This window comes from Acomys minous (assembly GCF_964271855.1).
Source record: "Acomys minous genome assembly, chromosome: 8".
Lineage (NCBI taxonomy): Eukaryota > Metazoa > Chordata > Mammalia > Rodentia > Muridae > Acomys > Acomys minous.
The window spans coordinates 123,889,525-123,899,416 of record NC_140489.1 but is presented as its reverse complement, the minus strand read 5'-3'; positions in this window follow the sequence as shown (position 1 = coordinate 123,899,416).

Genomic DNA, 9,892 nt, shown 5'->3' with positions numbered 1-9,892 from the left:
AATTAACACAGTTTTCATGAGGCTTTTGAGTTTAAAACTTTTAATGAGGAGGATGATTTACAAGAAATTTGAAGCTGCTCAAGATTATATCTCTGATCTTCTTTAAATTATGGATTAAAACAATAATTAAAATTTTTGAGCTGTACCTGATTATCTGTTCAGAAAATTTAAGGTGCTCTGGTTGTAGAGTAAAAATTCTTATCAAAGATGCAGATGCATACTAGCTAGCCATGAACCATTTTCCTAGTCAGGGATGGGGGACAGTTTTTCAACTGTACGGCACCTTAGATCTAATTTTTGTTCCAAATATCCAAAAACAGAGGCATAGACCTATAAACAAACAGATGTAAAATATGCTACAAGACACTGATTGGTCAGGCTGTGCAGACCTTGTCAAAATTATCATTTCATGGAAAACCAAAACTGACAAAAGATTAAGGTGAGTACCTTGATTTAGTCACAACAGCTGTACCATACTTACCTGTTTAATCATGAGATATGATCAGTATCATAAGGCAGAAAGGATGCCTTTTTACTGTCAACAATGGACTGCATATTGTGTGAACAGAAGATTATACTTGCCATTTAGTCATTAGACACCTAATCCTCCATAAATGAGAAATATTTGTGGAATGAATACAGAAATAAACATATATCTATATGTGTGTAGTATTAACAAAGTAATTTTCAAAATATGCAGTGTCTGTTGTGTAGGATTAGATGTAATAAAGTAGAATTAGAAAAGATGAGCTATGTTTAAAAATAAACTATATTGAATTATTCATTTTTTAAAAAATAATATATTATTTTTGTATTGCATATGTAACTTTGACAGAGATGTGCTATGCCTTGGTTATTTACAATTTGAAACATTTAATTATAGGAAACAATCTGAAAGGTGCCTGCAACTCACATATTCCTTATTCCAGAGGCAACAGTTTCTTAACTTTGAACTTTTTTATTACTCTATGTTTATGGGTACTTTGCCTGTTTGGACCTGAATGAAATGGTCATGAAGATGAGGAGAGGAACTCAGAGCCTTGGAAATAGAGTTATAGACAGTTATGAAACTCCATGTAGATGTTTTATGTAGAACCAAGATCCTCTGGAAAAGCATTCTCAATCTCCGATGTGTCATCCAGCCTCTCAAGGCAAAAATTTCCTATCAGATTCTTTGTTGTTTTGGTCCAAAACAGTGAAAGTGTAAAGCTGGTATACAAAGCTAATTCCACATATTTGAAAGTCAGAGAATCTGATTTACAGGTTTGCATTTCTACTCCAATTTAAAAAGCAGAACCAAGAACACCATTGTCAACAAAAAAAGGTTGTGGAGAGAATCTCTTATTCTCAAAAATCACCAGACTTCCTTTTATAGCAGCTTGAATATTTTGATTTTTTATATTAAAAATAGATTATTTCAAATAATATATTCTACTTATTGTTTGTCTTCCCACAACTACTTCCTTTTCCACTATACCCCTCCTCCTGTCTGAATCCCCACACTTTTTTACTTACCTTAGAAAACAGCTATTATCATAGTAACTAAGAAAATATAGAACAAATCCATGTGACAAAATAAACAAACAGAAGAAAAAGAGCCAAAAAAAAGTATAAGAAACACATATAGACGCAGAGACACACATAATCACATAAATACACTGGAATCTCAAAAAAACACAAAACAGGAAGCCATAATATATCTATGAAGGACTTTTAAGGTTAAAAAAAAGTAGGGAGGGAGAACAATATTCTAACAAAACTTTAGGAAACAAAAAACCTCCAAAAATGGCATGAAGTTCATTTTGTCTTGGCCCTTGACTGCTAGGCATGGGGTCTGTACTTAAGAGTACCCAAACTCAGACTCTACTATATGCAAGTGACTATGTCACTGGAGATAGCTTTCTGGGAAAGAATAAGGGTTTGTGTTGCTTTTCTGAGTGCTGGTATCTGTCTGGTGCAGAACTGTGCTGAGCCATACATATTGCCTCAGCTGCAGTGGGTTTGTATGTCCTTAACTATCTATTCTATTACCTTCTCTACTGAGATGCATTCACAGTCCACTATACATATTTGTGCCTAATATCTGTGTACTTAATTCCTGCTGTTTATGCCTCCTAGGTTTGTTTGCTTCTTTTTGGTCTAGAGCTTTTGGATGTGCTATTTTAGAGCTAGTATGAGATCTATCCAATTTTATTATGAAGATACATAGTGCTATGAAAATTCCTCTTAGATCTGCTTTCTGTGTGTCCCATAAGTTTGGGTATGTTGTACCATAATTTTCATTGAATTTTACAAAGTCCTTAGTTTCTATTTTCATTCATTCCTTGACCCAGTGTTCATTGAATAGAGACTTATTCAGTTCTCATGAGTTTGTAGGATTTCTGCTTTCTGTTCTCACTGAAGTCCAGCTTTAATCCATTGTAGTCTAATAAGATACATGTGTTCATTTTCAATATTATTATATCTGGTAAGTTTTGCTTTGTGAGAAACTATTTGTCTAATTTTGGCAAAGGTTCCATGAAATGCTGAAAATATATATATTCTGGTGTTTGGATGAAAAGATCTGTAGATACATAGTAGGTCCATTTGATTCAGGACATCTATTAGTTTCATTATTTTTCTGTTTAATTTCTGCCTCAATGACTTGTACATTGGTGAGAGTCAGGTACTGAAGACTACCACTATTAATGTGTAAAGTTTGATGTGTGTTTTAAGCTTTAGTAATGTTTCTTTTATGATAGATTCTTTTTATTTGGGATATAGATATACAGAATTGAGATGTCATATTGGTATATTCTCCCTTGATGAGCATGAAGAGTCCTTATCCATTTATTTAGATTAATTTTCATTGAAAGTCTATTTTACTAGATATTAGAATGACTACATCAGCTTGCCTATGGGTTCCTTGGCTTGGAAAACCTTTTCTAGCCCTTTACTCTGAGATAATGTCTATCTTTGTTGCTGAAGTTTGCTTTTTTTATGCAACAGAATGCAGCTATCACACATCCATTCTGTTAACTAGTGTTTTTACATTGGACAATTGAGGCTATTGATGTTAAGAGATATTAATGACCCATGATTGTTAGTTATTATTATTTTCATGTTTGTGGTAATAGTAGTAGTAGTAGTAGTAGTAGTAGTAGTAGTAGTGTGCCCCAAAACAAGAGATGGGCTTTTTGGTAGTGGCATTATTTCCTATTATTTGGATGTTCATCACTCTGCTTCAAGATGCTCCTAGAGATAAACACTCCAGAAAATGCCCAAAGTCACCCAATTCCAGCTACTGCTCTTGGTTCTGGCTGCTGTGATGACAGCCACCTTGGCTGAATTGCTGGTTTGCTGCTTAATGGGTCTGCAAAAATCTTGCTGACTATGCTAGTGGAATCGCTCCAAGGAACTGAGTCTAAAAAGGTCTACTTCTCCTGTTCCCATTAACCTCTTTTCTCTCCTATCTAGTCTATGTGGGTTAAAAGGGAGGCATGAGCATTAATGAACCCCAAATAAAGTAGGATTGAAAAAGTTCAAAGCCTACAACTGTGTGAGTGTTTTGTTTTTTGTTTTTTGTTTTTTGTTTTTTTGGTGTAGTTAACCTATTTAGTTTGTAGTTTTCTTTCTAGTAACTAATGTTGGGGTGGAATTGTGCATAGATATGGTTTATATTTGATTTTGTCATGAAACATCTTGTTTTCTCTATCTGCAGTAATTGAAAGTGTTGCTGGATATAGTATTCTGAGCTGACATCTGTGGTCTCTTAGGGTATGTATAATATATGCCCAGCTCCTTCTGGATTTTAGAGTGTCTGTCGAGGAGTCAACTATACTATTGAGAGATCTGCTTTTATTTGTTACTTTAACTTTCTTCTATCCTGCTTTTTATTTTCTTCTTACAATTAGTGTTTTGATTATTATGTGGTGTAAGAATTTTCTTTTCTGGTTCAGTCTATTTGGTGTTCTCTAAGCTTCTTTTGTGTTTATAGTCATCTTTTTTTGTTAGTTGGAGAAATTTTCTTCTATGATTATGCTGAAAACATATTTTGCTCCTTGGAGACAAAAATATTCTCTTTCTTCAACTCCTATTATTCTTAGGTTTTGTCTTTTATAGTAGCCCTGATTTCTTGGATGTTTTGTGTGAGAAGATTGGCAGATTTAATGTTTTCTTTGTTCACTGTATTACTTTTTAAAATTGTATTTTCTAGAGATTCTCTCTATCATCTCATATTCTGTTAATGATGTTTATGTCTGTTGTTCCTGTTTCTTATCTTAAGTTTTATATCACTAAGATTTCTTGTTTGTGTTTTATTTACTGTTTCTATTTCCAGTTTTCAGTCTTGAACCATTTTATTCATTTGTTTCACCTGTTTTTTTTTTCGTTTTTTTTTTTTCGTTTTTTTTTTATAGTTCCTTAAGAAAGTTAGTTGTTTCTTCTTTAAAGGCATCCATCTCTTTGATTTGATTTTATTATGTTTCTTTAACATAACAACCATTTGGTTGTTCCTAGTGTTGGCTGAATGTTCCTGGTGCCTGATGGACTCCTTGGGAAGGTGGGTAGAGCTTCATTATCCTGGGGATAATCAGATTTTTTAGGAGGTGGATAGAGCCATGGGCTGGACTGTAACCTGGTGTCCCTGGTCTTACAGCATCCCTCCTCAAGATGGTGGGTGGAGACTACATGTTACTGGGGCATGGATCTCTGCTTGGCGAGATGGGAAGGGCCATGGGCTAGAATCTGGAATTTTTTGGGGCCCAGCACCTTTCCTCAGGATGTAATTTTATTTTTTAATGGTCAAACAATAATTAATTAATTTCTTTATCCATTCCTCTGTTGATGGTCATCTAGGATATTTTAAATATCTGCTTATTGTGAATGGAGCAGAAATGACTATGGGTAAGCAAGTGTCTTTTTAATAGAGTGAAGCATCCTTAGGTCATAAGACCACAAGTGCTATAGCATGATCCTAATGTAAATCTATTGCCAGATTCCTAAGGTACTGCCACACTTTTTTCCACAGTTCCTACACAACTTTGCACTCCCACTAGCAATGGATGATTGTTTACCTTACTCTACAACCTCATCAGCATGAACTGTCATTTGCTTTATTGAACTTAGTCATTCTGACTGGTGTAAGATGAAATCTCAAAGTAGTTTTGGTCTATATTTACCTGATAACTAAGAATGTTGAACATTTATTTAAGCATTTCTCAGCTATCTCTCCTCCCCCTCTTCCTCCATATCCTCTTCTTCTTAGCATTCTTTGCTTATATCCAGACCTCATTTTAAATTGAATTATTTGCTTTCTTGATTTCAAGGTTTTGAGGTCTTTATATACCTTATATACTAGATTTTAATGGAGTAAGTAGTTGCTTTAAAAATCCTATTTCTTAGACCGCTAGTTTGTCCTAATAACAGTGTCTTTGCCATTCAAAAGCTTCTCAGTTTCATGAAGTCCCCTTTATCTTAGTGTCTACACTAATGGTGTTCTATTTATAAAGTCTGTTTTTGTTCCAATGATTTCAAACTATTCCTTACTTTCTCTTCAGTCAGATTTAGTGTGTCTGGTCTTAAGTTGAAGTCTTTGATCCATATACAATTGAGTTTGTCCATGTGATAAATATGGATCTATTTAGATTCATGGATGCATCTAGTTTGACCAGATAATTTGTTGAATATGCTGTCCTTTCTTCCCAACTGTGTATCTCTGACTTCTTTATAAAAAATCTGGTGTCCATATGTATGTAGACTTAGGTCTGGATCTTAAGTTTGATCCATTGGCATGTCTGTATTTGTGTCTGTCATTATTGCTATTTTTATTAGCTCTGTAGTATAATGCTTGAAATTATGGATAGTGACACCTATTGCAGTTCTTTTATGTCTCAAGATTGTTTTAGTTATTACGTTTTTTTTTATGCTTCATATGAAGCTGAAGTGTGTTTACTAAAGATTGGTGAAGAATTGTTTTAGAATTTTGATTGAGATTGCATTGAATCTGAAGATTGCTTTTGGTAGAATCACCATTTTTGCTATATGAATAATAATGATCCATGAGCATGGGAGATATTTCTATCTTTTGATATATTTTTTAATTTCTTTCTTCAATGTCTTAGAGTTTTTAATCATAGAAGTCTTTCACTTGACTAGTTAGAGATATCCCATGATATTACTGTGAGGTCATTATAATAACATTTTAAAATATCTTTTTCAGTTTATTTGTCATTTGTAAAAGAGAGAGCTACAGATTTTGTGTATTAATTTAATATCCAGCTGTTTTTCAAAAAATGTTTATAAGTTATAAGAGTTCCCTGGCAAAATTTTTAGAATAACATGTATACTGTCATATCACCTGCAAAAACAATTAATTGAATTCTTCATTTCAAATGTATATCTTTCTCATTACTCTAAAGACTTCAAGTACTACATTGACTAGGTATGGGAAGAGTGGAAAAGTTTATCCTATTCCTGATTAGTGGAAATGTTTTGAGGTTATCAACCATGTAGGTTGAGGTTAGATATAGGCCTGAGGTAAATCACCAATTCTTTTAGTTATATCCCTTGTTTTCCTAGTCTCAGAAATTTTATTATAATGCAGAGTTAGAATTTTTCAAATGACTATTCTGTATCTAATGAAATGATCATATGTTTTTTTTTCTTCTTTCAGTCTGTTTATATGGTGGGTCACATTTATTTTTTTAGATAAGTTGAAACATTTCTGCACCTCTGGGTGCAGAACTTCATCGTGGTAGATAATTTTTTTATGTGATCTTGTATTCTTCTTACAAATATTTTATTGACAATATTTTCACCAGTGTTCATGATGGAAATGGGTCTATAATTCTCCCTCTCAGTTGGATGTTTATGTGGTTTAACTATCAGCCAAATATGGCCTCATTGAAATTTTCCAAGTTGATAGAGTACAGGTTTTAACATGTCTTTATAATGCTCTGGCTTTCCCTGGTGTCTGTTTTTACGTCTCCACTTTCATTTTTAACTTTGTTATTTTATGTCTTTGCTCTCTACCTCTTGGTTAATTTGGCTAAAGATCTGGCAATCTTACTGATTATCTTAAAGAAACAACTGATTGTTTCCTTGTTTGTTCTTAATGTTTGTTTGCTTAATTGTTTCTATTTAATTGATTTCTGTCCTGAGTTTTATTATTAATGTATACTCTGGGGGGATGTTATTTTTGTTATTTTTATTTTTGTTCTAGAGCTTTCCACTGTATAGCTGTGTTACTAATATGAGATGTATTTCTCAGTCCCTCTCCCCCCTTTACTATTGCCTTCTTGTTTCATGTAGATTTGAGTATGGTGTGTTTTCATTATCATTTAACTCTAAAATGTTTTAAATTTCTTTCTTAATTTCAACAAGTTTATGAGCTTTCAGTTGTTTCTACTGTTATTTTTACCTAGCTTTAATCCATGGTGGTCATATAGAGTATAGAGTGTTCTTGCATCTATTGAGACTTACTTTGAATACCAGTATGTGATCAATTTGAAGAAATCCTATGAAATGATTAGAAAAATTTATATTCTTCTATGTGTTTGTGAAAAAATTTCTGTAAATACATGCTGTTTTCTGCTCCAGAGGTTGTGGGATGTGGGAGAACTGAGTTGATAAATGAAGCCGACTAAAGCCTCATGCAATATCTAACTTTATTCAGAGCATCAGACAACTTACACTCTGAAGGTTAAGCAGAACACATCAGGAAAGTGAACAATAACAAGGGCAAATTATATGTGCCAGGAATCCCACACAGGGTGGAAGGATAATTTTTCATAGATGAATATAAACAAATAACAATAGCCAGTAATTTTTCATAGAGGCATATAAACAAGTAACAATAGCCAGTTGTAATGAACACTACAAAGTACACCTGGGAGAGACACAAAAACATATTTCAAGAATAATTTTGTGTTTGGAAGAAACTGAGGTCATAATACTCTTTGCCTGGAGTTTTCTCAGAAACGTTCAGACATCTCCTTACATGACTTCATTCTTGAACAGTGTTCTAATATCTCACCTTTTATTTATTTTTTAAATAGCAAGACATCAGGATTAGTTTTGATTTGAGATACCTAATTGCTATCTGCTGCATGAGTATCCTATATCAAGTAAAATTATAAATAGAGTAATATTATAGCAGTGAAAATGTTGCCTGTGATACTCTGTAACTAAGAAAACTGTGGCACCAGGATCTAAACTATGTCCAGTATAATTGGCTACATTATTATATTGGTCAAAAATCTGAAAAACATCTTTAAAAGGCACACATATGGTTAGGAGTTCTGGTATCTTGTATAATGTAAGCCCATATTTACCTTTAATAGGAATGTAAATATTCTGATGTTCTAATCAAATAAGAAATGATATGATTTAAATATCAAAGGAAACTTAGAAGTAGTGCCTCTTTTTTCACATTTTATTTTATTTTTATTTTTAAACAATATTTTATTAATTTATTCATATTACATCTCAATTGTTAGTTCATCCTTTGTATCCTCCCATTCCTCCCTCCCTCCTGACTTCCGCTACTCCTCTACTATATGTCTGTGACTGAGGGGGACCTCCTTCCTCTGTATATGCTCATAGGGCATCAAGTCTCTTCTTGGTAGCTGGCTATCTTTCCTCTGAGTGCCACCAGGCCTCCACAATAAGGAGAGATGGTCAAAGATGGGGCACTAGAGTTTGTGTGAAAGTCAGTCCCTACTCTCCATTAAACTGTGGAAAATGTGCTGTCCATTGGCTAAATCTGGGTGGGAGGTCAAAGTTTACTGCCCGTATTGTCCTTGGCTGGTGCTATGGTTTGAGAAGGACCCCTGGACCCGGATCTGCCCGTCATAATGTTCTTCTTGTAGGTTTCTAGGATGCTCTGGATCCTTCCATTTCCCCAGTCTCCCATGGTTCTCTCACCTAAAGTCTCAATAGGGTGTCTTCCCCTCTGACCCACTTTCCTGGTAAGCGAAGGCATTCATAGGACATGCTCCATGGGCTAGTGTTTAGATATAAGTGAGTATATGACATTTGACTCTTTCTGCTTCTGGGTGAACTCACTCATGATCACTCAATCAAGAAATCGGTCAAAGAACTAAACAGAGAATTCTCAACAGAGGAATATCAAATGGCTGAGAAACACTTAAAGAAATGCTCAGCATCGTTAGTCATCAAAGAAATGCAAATAAAAATGAACTGAGGTTCCATTTTACACCCATCAGAATGGCTAAAATAAAAAATTTAAGTGACACCACATGCTGGCAAGAACATAGAAAAAGAGGAACACTTCTTCATTGCTGGTGGGAATGCAAACTGGTACAACCACTTTGGAAATCTATCTGGTGCTTTCTCAGAAAAATGGGAATAGGCCTTCCTCAAGACCCAGCTATTCCACTCCTTGGAGTATACCCAGAAAATGCTCCACCACACAACAGGGACATATGCTCAACCATGTTCATAGTGGCTTTATTCGTAATAGCCAGAATATGGAAAGAGCCTAAGTATCCCTCAATAGAAGAATGGATAAAGAAACTGTGGTACATTTACACTGTACAATACTACCCAGCTATTAAAAACAAGGAATTCCTGAAATTTGTGGCCAAGTGGATTGAGCAGTCCCTCTTTAGGTGAATGAAAGAGTCCATTACAGTACCAAGGTCCAGGCATAAACACAGAGGAATTAGTAAATATAATAAGAGATGGATATATCCAGCCTATAAGTTGAAGCAAAGCAGGATGAACAACATAAAATGAATACTAGAACTCAGAGTCACTCAACTGCAGATACACCAATCTCATTTTGTACGTTAGCTGGAGATTTGCTATCTTTCTGGTGACTGCCACTGTCATCCTTGATAGTGTGGTTACTGAGCAGCTGAAAAAGAACTCACAATGTTTCAGTGGCTAC